The 18,057-nt window shown below is 39.5% G+C and overlaps 1 protein-coding gene across 4 annotated transcripts in view; it reads left to right on the top strand.

Annotated features, from left to right (window-relative positions):
• Positions 1 to 527: 527 nt before the first annotated feature.
• Positions 528 to 18,057, top strand: part of LOC126175633 (tyrosine-protein phosphatase non-receptor type 4) — a 171,935-nt gene continuing 154,405 nt past the window's right edge. For 2 of the 4 annotated variants that reach the window (XM_049922521.1, XM_049922519.1), the window contains exon 1: positions 538 to 1,033. The gene's annotated coding sequence lies outside the window, so the exon portion shown is untranslated. Of the gene's footprint in view, positions 1,034 to 18,057 lie in introns of all 4 variants that reach the window. The other 2 variants (XM_049922520.1, XM_049922522.1) reach the window with 2 other exon arrangements.

Genomic DNA, 18,057 nt, shown 5'->3' with positions numbered 1-18,057 from the left:
GTATAAGGCACTTTAAGTGAATCTGGAAGAAGAAAAAGAAAACAAACTTATAAAATTTAGAGAATAATTTTGTTAGCGAGAAATTATTTAATTTTGTCGAGATTCCTTGATATTCATACTGAAGAGTCCATTACATACACAGTCATCGAATCTTCGGAAAGCGATAGGAGCTACTGATAATATATCTTTATCTGAATGCACTATGAGAAGAAAGGAAATTTTAAGCAACTATATCAAGAAAGTTGCTTCGACTTACATTTTTTTTAGTGAAGAAAATGTGTAGAGGAAATTTAGTGCAGCAATTGTGTAAGAAGGCGAGTTACGGTACAACTATATTACGTGTTTTATATTGCACTGAGGATGACAATTATACCGTAAGTGCAGCCTTAGTGATTGTATAGCGGAAACAGAATACAATGTATTTGTACTCTATACAGAAAATTTAGCTCAAGTGGAACAAATTGTTGACGAGAAGTAATCGATCGAGGCAGCGTTGCGAATGCAGAGATGACTGAACTGTTTGTCAAGTATCTGTGATGGAGGCAGCGTTTGTAGAATGTGATTTTGTATGCTGTGATATGAAGTAAATAACAAGGTATTGTGTTGCAGTTTGCGTGCAGGTGTCGTGATTGTTAGCAGGTGATACGAAAGAAAATGTGCGTGTACTTTCATCGACTTTTCACCCATTTACAGGCGAGTGACAAATGCCACAGGACAGCTGTGATAAAAATATCTACTCTTCCTTCATCCAGTTGTGCATTCATATTTTAAAATGAGTAAATCGCTCATTGACATATGCAAACATTAAAATGCGCTTTAGAAGTTGTATTTATTATTTGAAAATTGGGAGATTGAAGTGTGGCGTCATAGACAAGTCTCTGGAAGATAAAAGTATTAATCGTTACCCTCCTATGAACAATGTGAACTGAAACGTTTCTGGCGGCGGCGAGCCTTAAGAAACACATAATGTTGAGTGGACTTGAGCGTTTGATGCTTGCAAGACTTTGAAGATACAAGGCAAGTAGCGTATAAGGTGAGTGAAATATGCCACGGTTTAAATTGATGTATGTGAATTTTGTGTTTATGGTTCAGATCGCATGAGGGAATCGTGTTCGTTTCACACATGGCACGTAAGCTTATTAATTAGTGTTTCTCGTATAATCATTTTCATTTATAGGCTGCACTGGAACCGGTTGTTTGAACATATTATAGTATTACCGTAAGGGTTGTTAATTAGTGCGTGATGTGGTTGACATAGAAAGCAGATGGACGAAGAAATGATGTATGTGGACACACTCCCGATGTAACTACTAGTTTTTTTCTTTATCAGCTCAGTCAGCTGTCTTACACCTATAAATAAGTCCTATGCCATCTCTGGTAACACAGGCCGTACTTACAGATACGCATACATACCCAAAGGGGTTCAGAGTAAAGACAGTAAAAAACTGCTTTCTGTGAAATTGTATTATTAGGCTATAGGGTTTGACATAAGTGTGTTGGGACAAAGCTGGTTACCAGTTATTTAAATCATTTCAAAGTAGAGCATAAGAATAGGCTCCATAATACAGGTTTGTGGGTGGTGTTCATATTTTCAGATGTGCCAGTCACTGCATGTCACTTTCTTTTAGCGATCTTCTACTTACGGCATTATATGGGCTAATGCTCTCAGCCAAGTATATCAGTCAAAAACTTGTTTTAAATTCCTTTCACTGGCATATTCCTATTATTACTACAGTTTTATTACAATTATTTTTATGAAAATATTGTCACGTTGGATTGAGGAATGGTTTCATGGATTGTTCTTATGTAGAAGTTTGTTGCTAGTGTGTGCAGCTCATTCAAGTTGATCCTTTGTTTGGCTCTCATAAATTGTTACAATAATGATATATTACGTGCAGGGTTAAAGTTTTTTTTTAAAAAAAGCAATGAGAACAGGAGGGATTCCATGATAGTGTGAGATGCAAGGCTGTAGAATTTTATCCTCTGGATAAAGCCTTCTGTCACAGTGTGTAAGAGAAAGTGTGAGACCCACTACTCTGCAAGTACAAAGTGGTCAGGTGTTTGCAAGTACAAAGTGGTCAGGTGTTTGCAAGTACAAAGTGGTCAGGTGTTTGCAAGTACAGAGTGGTCAGGTGTTTGCAAGTACAGAGTGGTCAGGTGTTTGCAAGTACAGAGTGGTCAGGTGTTTGCAAGTACAGAGTGGTCAGGTGTTTGCAAGTACAGAGTGGTCAGGTGTTTGCAAGTACAGAGTGGTCAGGTGTTTATTAGTGGTGCTAATTATTGTTTTCAGAGCTCAGGTGTTTTGAGTGTTTGAAATTGTAACCACTCAGTCCTGTCTTTATAACTCTAGAATCTAGTTTTTACTGGTTGCATTTGATTCTGTTAGCATACTAAAAGTGGGTCAGAAATACCTGTTTTCGTCTTTTGTATTCATCCCCATTGCCTATGGGCCCACTAATGTGATCTGATACTGTTGATAAAATCTTGTAAGTGACCATTGTTTTGTTTCTTCCAAAGATTGTTTAATGGGGCATTATCATATGCCTTCTACAAAATCACTTTGTTCACCCAGTTTTATATACAATATAGAAAAGTGTCGTGTACTTCTGCGTCAAGAAATTCGTTAAGAGTTTTGTGTTTGTATTGATCGGCAACCTAATAAAACATTTTGCATTCAAATTCGTTAGTGTTAAATATTTCACAAGTTGATATTTCTTCCTGTACAGTTTTTGCCTCCCCTCCCCACCACCACCACCACACACACGCACTTCCCTCCAGTATTAAACTTGTGAGACGTTGACATCTCAGAATGTGTCTTGCTTCCGTTAATCAACCTCTGCCACAAATTTCTTGTCTCCACAATTCTTTTCAATATCTCCTCATTAGTTAGTCAATACACCCATTTAATCTTTAGCCTTCTTCTGTAGCATCACATTTCAAAAGTGACTATTCTGGTTGTGGCTGTACTGCACTTCTGTACATCGTTGCACTCAAATACCTTCAGGAAAGATTTCTTAATACTTAAATCTATATGAAGTTTAAACACATTTCTCTTCTTGAGAAACACTTCTCATGCCATTTTATATCTTCCCTATTTTGTGTATAATCAGTTACATTGCTGCTCAAATAGCAAAATTCATCTCCTACTTGAAAGTGTCATGTTTACTAATCCCATTTCCTCACCATCACCAGATTTAATTCGATTACAGTCCATCATCATTGTTTTGCATTTGTTGATGTTCATCTTACATCCTCCTTTCAAGATACTGCCTTTTCTGTTCAACTGGTCTTCAAAGTCTTTTGTTGTCTGCTAGAATTACAATGTCACTGACAAGCCTCAAAGTTATTTCTTCTCTGTGAGCCTTAAATCCTACTCCAAATTTTTCTGTGGTTTCCTTTACTGCTTGCTCAACATACAGACTGACGCAATGGTGATAGGCTACAACTCTGTCTCACTTCCTTCTCAATCACTGCTTTCATTTCATGCCCTTTGACTCATACATCTGCTGTCTCGTTTCTGTACAAGTGGTAAATAGCTTTCTGCTCCCTGTATTTCCCTCTGCTAGCTTCAGAATTTTAAAGATTGTGTTCTAGTCAGTATTGTTAAAAGTTAACTCAGCAAATGCTTTAAACACACGTTTGATTTTACTTAATCTATCTTCTAAGAGAAGTCATAGGATCAGTATTGCCCCGTGTGTTCCTACATTTCCCTGGCATCCAAACTGAATTTCCCCGAGCTCAGCTTCTACCAGTTTTTCCATTCTTCTTCTTCTTCTTCTTCTGTAAAGTATTCATATTAGTATTTTGCAGCCATGACTTATGAAACTTTGTTAGACAGTGTTCACACCTGTCAGTACCTGCTTTATTTGGAACTGGAATTGTTACATTCTTCTACCAGACAGGTTCCTCTTTCATTCCTTTACCCCAAGTCCATATTTGCCTACTATTTTCCCTTTTCCTTCTCCTACTATCGAATTCCAGGCCTCCATCACAATTGAATTTTTGTCTCCCTTGACTGTTTGAATAATTCCTCTTATCTAGTCATACATTTCTTCAGTTTCTCTGTCTGCAGAGCTAATTGGCGTATAAATGTGTGGGTCAATCCAAGTGAAGTGATCCATTAAAAATTAGGTTAGTTACTTGACCATTTTTAAAAATTCTGTTTTTTTTATGTGATTACCCTATAATTGAGAAGTTCAAAACAGTTTTTAAAAAGATTTTACTGTGCACCAGTACTGAATTTGGTGGCCATTTTTACTTGTTAGCACACATTTTTGAATTAGGGGACATTATTGGTAATTTGAATATTTATGCACTGGATTAGGTTACAGCATTGCAATTGATGTGATTGTTTTAAGCATAGTCTCCTCTACAAAATTGGGAAATACAGAAGCGTCCGATCCTACCTGTTGGCTTTGACCCATGACGTCACAAATATGGCGGAAACGACCATAAACGACAATTCCAATATGGCGGATATAAAAACGTCGCATACGTATCATAAAGACGAAAATACATAGAAAAACAACACACACACAGGTTTCACAAAAAGCCTAATGACTCTAACGGGACAAGCGTGGGAAATTGGGGGTTTTTGGGTGGGGAGAAACTAAATATACACAAATTTAGCCACCCACCGCCATACAAAACCACGCAAGACGACGAAAAAAATCTACATCACAAAACTCACCAAATACCACAAAACACGTTCTTATCCGGAATCGGACACTTCCCTTGACCTATATAGATCTACAGTAGCTCCCGATCCCATAAATTAGGATCGAACACTTCCCTTGACCTATATAGCTCAACAGCATCTCCCGATCCCATCCCCCAATACAAAAATCAAAATACACCGCAAAACATTGCGAACAAACACTTCCCTTCACCTACATATACCTACAGCAGCTCCCGACCCCATAAATTGGGATCGAACACTTCCCTTGACCTATATAGCTCAACAGCAACTCCCGATCCCATCTCCCATTACAAAAATCACCATACTCCACCAAACATTGAGATTGAACACTTCCCTCCAACTATATAGCTCAACAGCAGCTACCAATCCCATAACTTAGGATCGACCACTACCCTTGACCTATGTAACTCAAAAACATCTCCCAATACGAATACCAAATATGGCGGATATAAAAACGTCGCGTACGTACATAAAGACGAAAATAGCCCTCAACCGAGAACTATTAATCCGGTCTTTCATATCCATTCCTGAACAAAAACCACAACCGAATACACTTAATAACAAACTCAGCCGACGTACAGCAATCATCATTACATAACCATCACACAAAACCGTTAACTCACTAATACAAATTCCGCTTCAAAAAGATGCACGCAGCACTCACCACTGACCAACAGCAAACTGAGCCCAACACACCAAACAAACGAAAACCATGAACATACCACCAGAGGGCACAACAAACAACAACACGACATCTACAAACACGCCACACTCACAAACCAAACTCCGCGCTGTAATGACGTCACACACCACAACACCCTTACGTCACGGGTCAAAGCCGACGCGTGAGATCGGATGTTTCTGTTGACCCCAAAATTGTTTATTACCTAAAATACCCTAAATTCAAAAATAGACAGTCAAAAGATCTCCAAAGTTTTGTATAGAAAATTTAGAAAAGACTCTTTTTAAACTCTAAAATAACAGTCAAGGAGTGATTTATCGGAGGTGTTTTCTTTTTCTTTTCTTTTTTTTTCCCCCCTCTCTCTAGTTACATATCATAAACTACTAGCCTTACATAGAGCAAGAACAGTGACAAATGTTTCCCTAATTTTTTTTATAGATTTTTGAAATTTTATTTTTTTAAGTTTGGGCTAGTTATCTCTGGTTGGACTGAATATAAAACTTTGAGTTTTCCACATTTTGTATGCCTATGAAGTACTATATAAACAGAAGTACAGAAGCGTCCGATTCCACCCGTCTGCTTTGACCCATGACGTCACAAATATGGCGGAAACGACCATACACTAAGACTCCAATATGGCGCCTAAGACATCATTACGTAAACATGACCACAAACACGAAAATACATTGAAAAACCAACACACACACACATTCCACAAAAAACCTAATGAAATTAATGGGACAAGTGTGGTAATTTGGGTTTTTTTGGGTGGGGACAAAGTAAATATAAACAAATTTACACATACGCCACCATACCAAACCACACAACTCCCCAAATTCCACTAAACACATCCTCTGGAATCGGACACTTCCCTTGACTTATATAGCTCGACAGCAGCTCCTGATCCCACAAAATGGGAATTGAACACATCCCTTGACCTATGTAGCTCAACATCAGCTCCTTATCCCACAAATAACACTTCTCTTGACCTATATAGCTTAACAGCAGCTCCTGATCCCGCAAATTGAAATCGGACACTTCCCTTGACCTATGTAGGTCAACAGAAACTACCGATACCAAATCGTAAAACCCAAAACTACAACCATGTCCTCAATCATCACTTCCTCAAAAAACACAGCAAACCATCAAAATTGGAATCGAACACTTCCCTTGACCTGTTATCCTTACGGCATCTCCACATACAGCCATCCCTGGTCCGAGATGCCGGAACTTTAGTAAGCCTCATTTCTTCATGACATACTGAACACTTCACGACTTCTTCCAAAAATCCGAACAGTTGAAGAAATTGTATTAGAGACAACGCACTGTCCCCCATCATTGCCGACAACCAAAAACTGTTGACCTTGTCAGTCATATCCATACCTGCCAAAGACATAAAAAAAAGCAGTTTACCAAAATTCACACACAACGAACAGAAAAAACTACAATAATGTCGAAATGACAAAACTCTTGGTAGAGCACTTGCCTGCGAAAGGCGATGGTCCTGATTTCGAGTCTCGGTCCGGCACACAGTTTTAATCTGCCAGAAAGTTTCATATCAGTGCACACTCCGCTGCAGAGTGGAAATCTCATTCTTGCTAGATGTAATCAATTATTATTGCAGTTAAGGTACTGAATTAAATGCAAAAACTTTAAAAATTGCTGAACTAAACATTTATGTTATCTTGACATATTTAAAATAAATATTTCCAGGTAGCATACTTTCAAGATGCAATGCTTCCTAATCCTAGTGGTGACTGTTAAGAACATTTATTCCTTCAGACATCTTTTGTGATATACAATAAGACCTCCCAGTTGCTGTTTTAAGTTAAATCACTGAAAGCTTCCTCAATAAGTTTTTCATTGGTATTCAGACTTTGTCACTAGTAGATTTCTTGAATGACATTCTTGGGTAAACAGTATGATAAAAATGCACAAAAATGTCATTATTTTCTAAACTTATTCTTTCAGCCTGTGCAAGCCACCATTGCCTATCATACATACGTGCCACTATGTCATACAGTGTTAAAGAAAGACATGTAATTTTACTGACACAATGATCCTTGTAAATTTCAGTTTCTGGTGGTGCATAGCATTGAACTAAGTTCTCTGCAGTGCCAAGGAATTTGTGGAATTGCTTTGTTCTTTCTATTGCTGTACAGTTTTCAAATCTGCTTTGAAGTGTTGTGATATGAACAACTGGCTCTTCTTCCTTGGTGAGAAAATAAGTGATGCATTTAATATTATTCTTGCAAAACAGATGTATGTTCTCTATTGTAAGAATTTGGTCTTTGGTCATTCTTTGTAGGCTGGCTTTACTCACTTCATATTTTGTGGTACCTCCTACATCATCACAGGCATTTTTACCATGGTGAGGGGCAAAAAACTGTCATTCGTCCTCCAACCTGAAGTCTACTTTGTGGTTGCAAAGTTTTGGATAATTCTTTTTGTTTTTGCATTGACTTCCATTTCCAACTGAAAAGTGTATGAGCTTCTCAACCTTGGGTAACTTTTAATTCATGTAATTTGTTCCTTATATGTGAAACACATGTACAACTGAAGTGCTGTGCTCCAAGTAGTTAGAATGCAAATTGAAGAACTGCAAACTTCGTCTTTCTCATTTTTGAAGAACAGAACAAATAAGTGCACTGTTGCCTGATCATTGATGCCATGGTACCGCTGTATTTCATCCTGAACCACAGATGAAAAGTTTTCTGTAAAATCGGCTAGGACTATGCATTCAGTTTTGTCAAGTTGTGCTTTTTTGTGCTTCAAAAATTTGCTTTGCGTGTTAGAAACATAGTGGTGACTTCTGTTGTCAATTAAAGATTCAAAGCACTCTTCCTGGAATTTTACCACTGTTATCATTCCTGCTGTGTCGGTTGTGACCCCACTGTCTGAAGGTAACATTGTTGGACATTTCCCCCTCAGAGTTGTTAAACAATCAAAGAGCAGTTTCTTTACCACTGCATTTATCACACAAACTCATCATACAGCCTTAACCGTTAGTGTCACAGACCATTAAACCTAATAGCCCCTAACTCTTTGTAGTTAACATAATTGAGTTTTGCGTTGTTTCTTCACTTATACCTATTCCTTTCTTCTTTCCTAAAGCTGGTTGAATGCCTTGCTCTTTCACTAATTTTCTGGTTAGTCTAACCAAATCATCAGAAACATTTGAACTAGTGAACTGTTTTCTCTCTTGACCATGAGTTAGGGAGCAAATTTGAAATTTTACCTTTATTCTCTTTAGGTGTCACTGAACACTTACTTCGTAATTTCTCGATTCAGCTCAAATATTCAGTGTCGAATGATTATTTAGGTGTTTTTTTTTTTCTTTTTTAGAAATGCTGTTCGTATCTGCATTATTAAAGTGAGAGTCTGTCTTTTCTAATTTTGGCTGAAATTTGTTGTCCCTTGCTTCCAGTAGCTGTGTTTTTGTTTCTGCTACTCAGTTTTCTTATTTTCGAAGTGGAAGATACCTTTAAATTAGAACAAGAAAAATCCAATTTGCTAATAGCTTCCTCATTAGGAATATAAATGCCATTAAGAATGTGTGATTCTGTTCTGGATCATGATATTTTTGAGTAACAATTTGGGCACAGTGAATTTCCAAGAATCACATTAAGTTTCACTGTGGAGCTGTTTTACTTGCACTTAACAAGAACAAATGTTCAAGTTTTATTTCCCTCAAACCTTTAATAACTGGTTTTTAATGAATTTTGAGTGGAGAGCATTTGATTTATCCAAACTGCAATTGTACTTCAGAGCACATTTTTTCCATGATACAAACTGAATGTACTGTCAGATGCCAAACTTGATGAGTGAGTCAGTCAGTGAGGCCCTCCAGTCAGCAGCAGTGGCCTAAATACAAATACATGCTGTCGAAAGGGCATTGGCGGTGTGTTGCTTGTTGATGTCTCTCTGGCCTCTCGTGATATGCGTGCTTTATCTAGCGCCTACTATCGATCTTTGCACTACATCTTTGCTGAGTGGTGTACTGGTGACAGCTTATACCAGCACTTTCCTCATCCGTCGACCGCAGCCCCCAACCCCTAAAAAAATTCCGCATCGTTTTCGTGTAGGGAAGATGCGAATGACAATGAGGAAGGAGGCCGAATGCTGGACGTAGACTGGAGGACGGCGTACTTCCAACCGTACCCCGCCATCTGGCTTGTGAGGCAACAGGAGCATCCTCCGGGAAACTGCTGCCAGGGCACCCACCCATCCAGGCCTGAAGGCATGTCCTGGGACGATGACGAGGGCACATCATCCATCTGCTCCTCCTGGGGTGCCCTGGTGGCACCAGTGAGTGACTGTGAAGGCTGCGTGGTCCTGTGAGGCCTGAATCTGGTCCTGTGAGGCCTGGATCTGGGAGAAGAAAAGTAGCAGAATCATGCATGGGCAAATGGCAAGCTCGAATTTGGCTTCAAACCGTCGGGACCTGCAATCAAGTACCTAAGAGTCAGTGTGTTTCTCGATCACACCTCTCTCCCAGTGCCCACAGTTGCCATAAATCCTGAAAAGAATAAGATTGCATGGTGCAAAGCGATACTTGCGGGCCATAGGCGGCACCAGATGCTGCAGTGGTGTAGTAAGTGAAGTAGTGCCTGATGGCGGTGACCATGCAGAAGTTCTGCCGTGATGGTCCATGGGTGGGAGTGATGGGAGGCGAGAAAGAGTTTTAGCGCCTGTTCCTGTGTGTGGGTAGTGCAAAGCTTGGCCATCTGTTGTTTAAAAGTGCAGACAGCGCATTTTTCCTCTCCGTTGGACTGGGGGTGGAACACAGCACTTGTTAGATGACAAATGCCATTTCATTCTCAGAACTCCTAAGAATCACATGGGGTGAACTGTGGTCTGTTGTCAGACACAAGTATTTCTGGCAAACCTTCTATGCAAAGTATGGAGGACAGCGCTACGTGTCGTGGTATAGCTCCACAGGGCGAGGTAACGGATAAGTGTCAGCTACTGGCTGTGTGTTTGACTGTAGACTTGAAGTCAACACACATGCAAATGCAACCAGAAGGCATAGGCAACACAACTAGAGCACTTGTCCATTGACTAGCTTGAATGGAGGCATAGTCCATATCAGTTAAGGCAGGCAAGAAAAAAATCTTATGTTCATAGTCGCGGATGTTCTTGAATTTAGCATATGTTAAAATGAAGGACTTAAGTAAGGAACATGATTTTTTTGTGTGTTTTCTCCAAAAAAAATTTCTACTCAGACATAATAGCCAAAAATGACACTGCGCATACCATTTTGTAGATTGGAATTTTGGAAAAAATTTTAAAATGCTGTATCTCTGGAACGTGTGTGTGTGTGTGTGTGTGTGTGTGTGTGTGTGTGTGTGTGTGTGTGCGCGCGCGCGCGCGCGCGTGTACACACACACACACACACACACACACACACACACACACACACACACACACACACACACACAGGGTGTTACAAAAAGGTACGGCCAAACTTTCAGGAAACATTCCTCACACACAAAGAAAGAAAAGAGGTTATGTGGACACGTGTCCGGAAACGCTTACTTTCCATGGTAGAGCTCATTTTATTACTTATCTTCAAATCACATTAATCATGGAATGGAGACTCACAGCAACAGAACATACCAACGTGACTTCAAACACTTTGTTACAGGAAATGTTCAAAATGTCCTCCGTTAGAGAGTATACATGCATCCACCCTCCGTTGCATGGAATCCCTCATGCGCTGATGCAGCGCTGGAGAATGGCGTATTGTATCATAGCCGTCCACAATACGAGCATGAAGAGTCTCTACATTTGGTACCGGGGTTGCGTAGACAAGAGCTTTCAAATGCCCCATAAATGAAAGTCAAGAGGGTTGAGGTCAGGAGAGCGTGGAAGCCATGGAATTGGTTCGCATCTACCAATCCATCGGTCACCGAATCTGTTGTTGAGAAGCGTACGAACACTTCGACAGAAATGTGCAGGAGCTCCATCGCGCATGAACCACATGTTGTGTCGTACTTGTAAAGGCACATGTTCTAGCAGCACAGGTAGAGTATCCCGTATGAAATCATGATAACATGCTCCATTGAGCGTAGGTGGACGAAACTAAAATGAGCTCTTACCATGGGAAGTAAGCGTTTCCGGACACATGTCCACATAACATATCTTCTTTGTTTGTGTGTGAGGAATGTTTCTTGAAAGTTTGGCCGTACCTTTTTGTAACACCCTGTATATATATAATTGTTTTTTATTTGAAACATTACACAGAAATCCTCCATTTGGACTTGTGTCAAAGTTCTGAACTTTTATATAATTTATGGAATTTTTTTTTCTTTCAAAATGCCAATCCATAAAATATTTTGATTTGAATTTTTTTTTAAGTTGATTGGTACCATATAGTTCTACGTTACCTGGTAAGGAGAGCTTCCACTTTTAGGTTGAACAGATTTTGTAAACAATTGAAATTTTTTCCATACATAAAACCTTGTTTTATTACCACATTATCACACAGCAGGCTCATAAAAATCAAAACCTGGCGTTATTTAACGTAATTTTTGTTTTAAAAGATGAGTAAGAGGCTCATTTTTCAGGCATTTTAAATGGTTCCAAAATGTATGTGAAAGGTCCAAAGACTTAAGGGTTTCGATTTATACAACTTCTGTGCACTCTATTTTGTACTGAAATTAACCAGTCAATGAACTAAAAATGTGTTCCGCTGTTTCAGTATCTTCCTGTGATATAGAGTGATGCCTTCCTGTTGAACGAATAGGAACTGGAGCACTTCCAATCTTCAAAACATTGTGAAGAGGAAGTGAGCACTGATGGTGTTGTTGCTGTCCTTCAGCTGGAAACCTACATCCAACAGCTGGTCCATTTGGTAGCATAAAATTCACTACAATTTCACTGGTGTCTGTAATCTCTGTAATCCACCAGTCAGTCATACACACATGCCACAAACATTTCCCTTTTCAGGTTGTGAATCTGAATATTATCCTGCTGTTTCTGAGGTGTTGGCTGAACAAACAAAATTTCTTCTTTCTTGCTCTTTAAAGTGCGTCCAATATGAGTTTGCCCATCACTTTGAGTCCAAAAATGTTTCTACTGAATTCCTAGTAGTTTGTTTGGACCATTTTTCTTTTTTCTGTTCATGGAATTCTTCGATTTCCTCTTTGGACAAAAGAATGAGGGCTGTGGATGTGTAAGATCTCACGACTCTTGTAAAATCTTCAGCATTCTGAATCGCAGCTGTATTTGGTCTGGAAAGATTGTTATGTAGCATGGTGCTTCAGCAGGCCTCCTAAACCACCACAAGGCCCCTTCTCGTGACCAGTAACACTGTATACCCAGTCAGTTGGCGCAAGTGACTTACTCAATTCAAACAGCTGGTAACTATTTTAAGATGACTAGGAGCATCATCAGAAGTAATGATCTTCTCTGCCCCTGTTTGCAGTTGAAGAATTTTGCGCATTACTAACAAAGCATGTGCTGAGTCATGTCCTGTGTCAACACTTATAACTGCAACACTTGTGGTCTTGTTTTGAAAATGTGTCACGCCTGTAAAAATTGAAACCGGGTCATTACTCCAATGATACCCTTGTACTTGTAGGAGAATTACAGACCAGTTTTCAGCAAAATCACAGTAAAGGTATTAAACATAGTTCTTTGTCCTGTACCCACTCTTTCACTTCTGCAATGTGTTGTTGCTGCAATTTCTTCAGATGCTGGTGTATTACTGCTTTCACTGACCACTTATCAAGTTCATCAATGAAACTGTCAAAGGCAATTAGTATGTTATCCTCCCATGTCGCATATGTAATTTCTGCAGAATTATCTATAAGTCTTCCACGCCAAGTGTCCGTAAAGACAGTCCTCCCTTTCCAGGGCAGTCATGATATTCTTGAAACAAACAAGTCTCTTACTTTACATCACAGACTACTAATGACTTCACACGCCCAAACGAGGTGTCATATGTCACATGCTCCAGTAAGTTCTTCAGTTACCACACGAAGTTCAAAATTCTTGCAGTAAACACAGAAACGTACACCCACTTATGTCGTAGTGCATAATATTTTGATCTTCCAATATGTGAAGTTGTATAGTTACTCTTACAAATTGGGAAAGTTTATTTAATACTGCGAGTCACTTTCACAACTTTTTGACCTTCAACTGTTACAGTTATAGTGTCTTTTTTGTTGGCACTCTGGCAAGAACAATTCCATTTATCTGACAGATAAAATGACTGCACTATTTGAACTTTAGCTACTTCCAAGGATATCCATAATAGGGATCCGGTCTTCCAAAGACTCCTTTTACAGACCTCACATTTCTTGATTTGTGTACCGTGTACTTTGATACTGATGGAATGTGGTTCAAAATTGTTTTCTTTGAAAATGTCTCTAGAATAATAATTAAAACTTGCACTTTTTCCACTGTAGGATGCACAGTATTCAACAGCTGAACTGATATTTTTTAAAAATTCCGGGCAAGAGGTGCCAAAGTGCTTCGGTTCATTTTCTTTTAGAATTTCTACTTTGAAGAGTGTGGTCAGTTTTGCTGTAGTGTATTCATCCATAACTTTGCGCTTTCTTGATGCATAGAGCTTATAACTTGACTTCACTGACCACAGTTTCTTAACAGGACTAACACCTACCTCTGTAGTTGACTGATTCAGGGTGTTTAATTCTTCCTCTATGATGCAAAATCTGCATCATCTGTACCATGGGAGGCTTCACCTTGTTCAGATACTGTCACTGTTGTTATTATGTCAAAACATTTGGAACACAAAAAGTTGTCACTGGAAACATCATCTTCACTTTGAAACAGAGTCTCCAAGTGAGAACACTTATTCCTAACCAGAACAAAGTTTTTTTTTTTTTTTTGTCTTATATATCACTATTTTATGGATATGCAAATAGTCAGCACATTTCACTCTCCTGTGGCCCCAGTCAGAAAACATTTCAAACAGTTCTTTTCCCGAAAAACACACTGCAACTGCGTCAACTGGCAGATTCCTCACGAAATCACAGAACTTACTGGATGTCTCAGATTTCTTAGAAGCCTCTTCACTATACAATTAGCACTGAACAACAACAATACAGAAACCTACAATGAACAGCCACGACAAAGAAATTGACAAGAAATTACAAGAAAGTGTAAGAAATATCTGCCACAAAGAAAGTGATAAGAAATAACTGCAACAAAGACTCTAGAAATAAACATTGTAACAAAGAAATTAGTAAGAAACAACTTCAGTGAAGGCATATATACTCTTGAAAGTTAAAGGAAATTCAAAATGCGACAGTAAAAGAACTTTGACAGATATGTCCAAACGGAGGATACCATTGTAATCATAAATAAATTCTTTCAAATAAAAGAAATCTAAACAAAATAACTAGAACTGTTACAGAGATACAGCATTTAAAATTTTTTTCCGAAATTCACATCTTCGAAATGGTGTTCGCAGTGTCATCTTCAGAGGCCTGTATCCCAGAGCAGGAATTTTTTGGAGAAAACAAAAAAATGTGTGTTTCTTACATGCTCCTGAATTTTCACATACATTAAATTCAATAACATCCAAGACAATGAACGTAACTCCCCTGCCTGAGGTGATGCTGATTATGCCGGGAGCAATTACACCATTATCTTCCAATTCTTTCAATTTGCTGGCTACTTTCTCTCTTAACCCTCTGCTGGGCACGCCTTCTTTTGTCACATGAGTGGGCGTGCCGCAGCATTTACACTGCAATTTCGTCTTCACATTATCATTTTTAGGTAAACCAAAGGGTAAAAAGTGAAATAAAACAGCATGTCGTTGCATTAATTATTTATTTTGGATAAAAGTAAAAGAAGAAAATCAGTCAACTCTATTAAAATAGGTTACTTAAATAAACATCTTCAGTCAGAACTAATGTCCATCTGCTTGTCATTAGCATCGCAAGAGAAACACACAATGTTCTGATGAGAAAGCTTCTTGCAGACATTGTTTCCACAATTGTTGCACAATTTCATCGTCCTGACATTTTTGTTTCGTCCACAAATGTGATGTGTTCCAGGTTTAGGTTCGTCATGAACTGGGCCTCCTTTTCTGAACTTTTCAAGAAATATTTGTATATCTTTCAGAAAGTTTGTTAATTTTGCTCTTTGGAGAAACCTGCTATCTGTCTTTGTCTGGATTATTGTGGCTAAAGATGATGGTCAAATTTATTCCTGCGATATCAAGATGTCGATAGAACAGTGCCAGCGGCTATCTCCTGGTTGTTCTGGCTGTTGTATATGGTGCATGCATTCGTTCCACAGTATCCACTCCTCCTTTGGTTCTGTTATAGTCCAAATTTACTGCTGATTTCCCACTTTTGACGTAAATTTCGACTGTATCATGCATCGTATAGAGGAGGATCACAGCTTTGTTTTTTAGTGACTAAACAGAAATTGTACTGAAAGCTATTGAGTGTTGATTTGCTTTCCTTTGTGTTATTAGCCTGAAATTCAGGTGGAATTTCCTTTTTTCCCCAAAGTGCCAATGGTGGCCAACTTTTTATCTAGTAGATTCTGAGCTAGAATATAACTGGTGTAATAGTTATCAGTCGTAACAGACCTGTTCATACCCTCAGTGGGAGTTACCAGTCTTTCGACAACGTCTTCAGGTTTATTTGATTTTAGATACGGCCCAGTGCACTGTTTGCCACAGTACACTTCGAAATTGAGGATATAAAATGTTTTTGTGTCACTAAGGGCATATATTTTGATACCATACTTCGCAGGCTTATTTGGAATGTGTTGTACAAACCCACAATGGCCTCTGAAAGCCTACAGCATTTCATCAATTGCCACAAATTCACTGACATAATAGTAAGCATTACAACTTTTTGCAAATTCTTGGTGAAACTCACGAAGAGGAGCCAGTTTATCTGTAGACCTTCGTTCAATTCTTGTTTTGATATTGTCAAACCTAATTGCTCTAAGAAGAAAACAGAGGTGTTTATAACTGAAAAACGATTGTAAGATATACATGCCAGTACCATCAGATGTCCACAGTTCACTGCAGTTGGCATGATGTCCTTTCTTTATACCAATCAAAAAAAGTGCACCAAAAATAGAACATGAATTTCTTCTGCAGAAGTGTCTTTGCAATTGCAAGCTCTAGAGTAGTTGGTCTCACTACAGCTTTTCCCAATCCATCTGTTGGTATGAGCTACGATGTCTTATCTTGTTTTTAGTGATAAAAAGATAAAATGCATCTGAAGGTGTAAGTGCGTTCCTGGCAATCTCTTTTGGGCCCGGCAAAGCTCTGATAATGTTTTTACCACTTGTTTTCCCTGAGATTAGGGGCTGACTAATCCAAAGAATTTCACAGTCTTTTCAAATATAAAATGTATAGTTACCTTCCATAACATCATGTGACGCTGGTGCAGTTCTCCTTCCTTTTCGGGCTGCCCTTTCCCTTCCCTCCTCGTCCCCAATCCTTCCCCCACCCCCCTTACTACCCCTTCACACTCCCTCTTCTTGGGAGTAATGTATCGAGCATTCGTCCGGAGATGTGTGTTTCAAAATTCCAGGATCCTGTTTCCTTTGTTTTTCTCCGTCCTCACGCTTTCTTCCTCTATTGGTCTTTCCCTATGTTCACTCTTCTCCTTGCTTTCATACCCTTACTTCTATCTCTGCCTCATCCTCCTTGCCCTATTCTCCTTGTCTTCTTTCTAGTGTCTTATTCTCTGTTTCAGCATTTGAGATTCTTTCTTCTCTCTCTCTCTCTCTCTCTATATCTCTATCTATCTATCTCTTTCCTCTCTTCTTTCCTCCCTGTGCGTGTCTGAAGGCCGACCCACGCATTCGCACGCTTAGTCGGTGACGGGGTAACGCATAATTTCCCGCCCTGGGTAGACAAGTAAGGCACGCACGTACCCCCTGGTAAAGGCCAGGCCCAGGGAGGGGTGATTGCCTGAGCTGTTACCTTCCGAATGTGCCAATTGGTCCCTCCGTCCGTTTCTCAGGAGGTGTGACCTGAGATGTGAACAATCACCTAAGGCAGGAGTGCCCTCTGAGAGGTCCCCCACAAGGAAGGAGTGCGCCATCGGAGACGCTGGCAAACATGGGTGATTCATCCACAATGGCTTTTTCTTCTTCTTCTTCTTCTTCTTCTTCCCTGTCTTCTGCCCAAAAAAAGAAAGCTGGATGAAACTCCTGTTCCAAAAATTCTACCACCAGCACCGAAGTTTCTTGTTGTCATAAGATTTGACGATCAAGATTTCACAACAGTCAACTGTTTTGCCATTCAGAAGGATGTAGATGTGATTGCAGGACCAGTGAAATCTTGTACTCGGTTGCGCAACGGTATCTTGCTGTTGGAGACAGAGCACGCCTTCCAGGACCACTATTCCTTCGAGCCACTCCCTTACACACATTTCCTGTACGGGTGGAGGCCCACTGCACCTTGAATTCGTCGTGTTGCGTGGTATATACCAGGTCACTCGACGGACTAACTCGAGAAGATTCTGTCTTCCTCTCTGATCAGAGAGCGACGGCCATCCATCGGGTCGTGAAAAGGGTCAACAAGGACCTCATACCGACCCGAACCATATTCCTGACATTCGACAATGTGCAATTGCCTTCACGAATTAAAGCGGGTTATGAGATCATTTCTGTTCGGCTGTATGTACCCAGCCCTACAAGGTGTTACCAATGTCAGTGGTTTAACGAT

Source organism: Schistocerca cancellata, chromosome 3 (assembly GCF_023864275.1).
Source record: "Schistocerca cancellata isolate TAMUIC-IGC-003103 chromosome 3, iqSchCanc2.1, whole genome shotgun sequence".
NCBI lineage: Eukaryota > Metazoa > Arthropoda > Insecta > Orthoptera > Acrididae > Schistocerca > Schistocerca cancellata.
Note: the sequence above shows the minus strand (reverse complement) of the source record. Positions and strands in the feature narration are given on the sequence as shown.